The sequence below is a fragment of the Cryptomeria japonica genome, chromosome 5 (genome assembly GCF_030272615.1).
Source record: "Cryptomeria japonica chromosome 5, Sugi_1.0, whole genome shotgun sequence".
Taxonomy (NCBI): domain Eukaryota; kingdom Viridiplantae; phylum Streptophyta; class Pinopsida; order Cupressales; family Cupressaceae; genus Cryptomeria; species Cryptomeria japonica.
In genome coordinates this window covers 868,101,143-868,103,579 of record NC_081409.1, presented here as the reverse complement: position 1 = coordinate 868,103,579, position 2,437 = coordinate 868,101,143, and positions in this window count along the sequence as shown.

Here is a 2,437-nt window from a genome sequence, read left to right as displayed (position 1 = left end):
GAGTTGATCAGTTAGTGCTTAGCAGGCCCATACTAGAGCATGACTTTTTGAGCAAAACAAAAAGCAAAATTAAACAGTCTAAATTAGTTAGCGCGTAGCCGGGGGCAGCCTAGCGCATGTGGTCTTTTCCTTAGTTCATTGAAAACTTTTTATAGCGCATCTCATCTCTGCTTTAGTGCGTGATCAAAACCAAAAAAACAGGGGGCAAAACAGTGATAAATTTTGAAAATTTTGAAAACATTTTTGGAAGCCTCCTTTCATCAGCTTCATTTCTTCAAAACAGAGTATCAGAAACAGGGCTTTAAAAACTATTTCTAAGGCAAATTTCTAGTCAAACAAAATTTGTCCAGAATCCAAAACTGGTTACACGATAAACATATCTATCCTATCAAAATCAGGAAACATCATCGCAAGTGACGAATAGGTCCTTTATCATCTCACGGATTTTATCCCAAAAACACTTGTTCAAAAAATTCAGGTTGTCAAATCAAGTTTCCATATCAGGAAACTTTATCCATATCATTTGGCACACTTTGTCGTGAGGGGGCATCGAAACCTTCACTTTGATAAAGTAAAACTTGAGTCTTCAAAAAAAGATAAACTGAATCCAAAACAACTCAAAGGAAACCATTAATCACTTATGCATGACTAATCCTCATATTTTGAGAAGAAAGAATATTTATCGTAATACCACGTTGAAGAAACAACAACCAAGTTTTTCCAAATTTGTCAAAAGAAATAAATTTTTATACATCAATCATCAACTCTTCAAATCTCATCGAACATTTCTTCATCACGTCAAAATTTATATCCAGAACAAATCCAATGAATTTGACAAGGAGCCTTTGAAGACTAGGGCATATCGTCCAAAATCCGCATTTAGTCAAATCATAAACCATGGAGGAAAGATCAATCCTGCATTCTTTCCCGATGAGTGCATCACTTACAACATACCCCGATTTGAACCACCAACCCCCGAGCAACACATCGAAGAGGATTTTGTCCCCTTTATCACAGAAAGCTTCTATTAGATGCCTGTTGTTACTCGCTCTCAACAAAACAAACAAAGCGAAATGCAATCAGAATCCAGCTTGAATAGGAGATTATCAAATCTTTTCGAGCATCCAAATTTAGAGGACGCAGAAATTTCTGAGGAACTTCTTCAAGAATGTCAAGAGAGTGCTTCAATTGAAAAACTTGTGGGAAGACTCATGGAAAATGACAAGGAAAAATACCTACTCATGCTTACAAGCAAAGGGGTTAAACTTCCTGAAGACTTTGACACAGACATGTTTAGAACAAGATCTCAACATTACGAGTATCAAGAATGACAACGAGAAGGGGGAGCACGCGACCCTGAGAAAGATATTCCTGAACAAAACATACCAGAACAAAATACACTAGGGAAAAACATCCCTGAGCAAAACATACCATTCCATACACTATTTCAACCCAGGATTAATGCAAGGGAAGAAGTCTTCCCTCGGCAACACAATGCGCATTTGGTTGCCCTTACTCAACAAATGCAAATGTTACAAAGACAAATGCAAGACATGCAACAAGGGACAACAATACAGTATTCACTACATGAAATTTGTCCTTATCCTTTTGATAGAAGATTGCACATGGTCCCTTTTCCTCCAAACTCAGACGTTCCTAAATTTGATAAATACGATGGGAAAAGCGATCCTCATGATCATGTTTGAGAATTCTGCACCATGAGTCTTGAATTTGCTCATGATGACACCTATCTGATGAGGTTATTCCCATGAAGTTTGGGAGGACAAACAGTGGAATGGTTATCCAAAATCACACCTCTTGTCAGATCATTTGTTGAACTAGTCAACAAATTCATAACACAATATTCTTATAACATTCAACATGCTATCACCATGCTAGACGTCTGTAACACCAAACAGAAAAACAATGAAACATTCATGGTATTCCTTCAACATTGGCGGCGTATGGTTTCACGATATCCTCGAGATATTCCTGAAAAGGAGAAAATGGAAATTTTCATTGACAACTTGAATGGTGAGATGAGTTACAGGCTCAAGCTCCAATGCATACCATCTTTCACTAAATTGATTGAAAACGACATTCAAGTAGAAGAAGCATGTGTCAAGAAAGGAATGCTCAAATTCTTCAAAGAAGGAATAGGTTCATCAAACTACAACAACCAAAATAACAACAACTTAGACAAATCTAGATTCTGGACTCGAAACAAAAATAATGGAAACGACGAAGGCAATGAACCGCATGATCCAAAATCTAAGCAACCCATGCTCGCCTTATCAGGTAATCCTCAAGCTACAAAGAGCCCCAAGGGTGCTAACCCAAACGCTAACACATACGCACCGAATACCAATCAAGGTCAACCCAACACAAACAACACCAACAATGCTCAAAACAATAACACAAATCGAGGACCTAATAA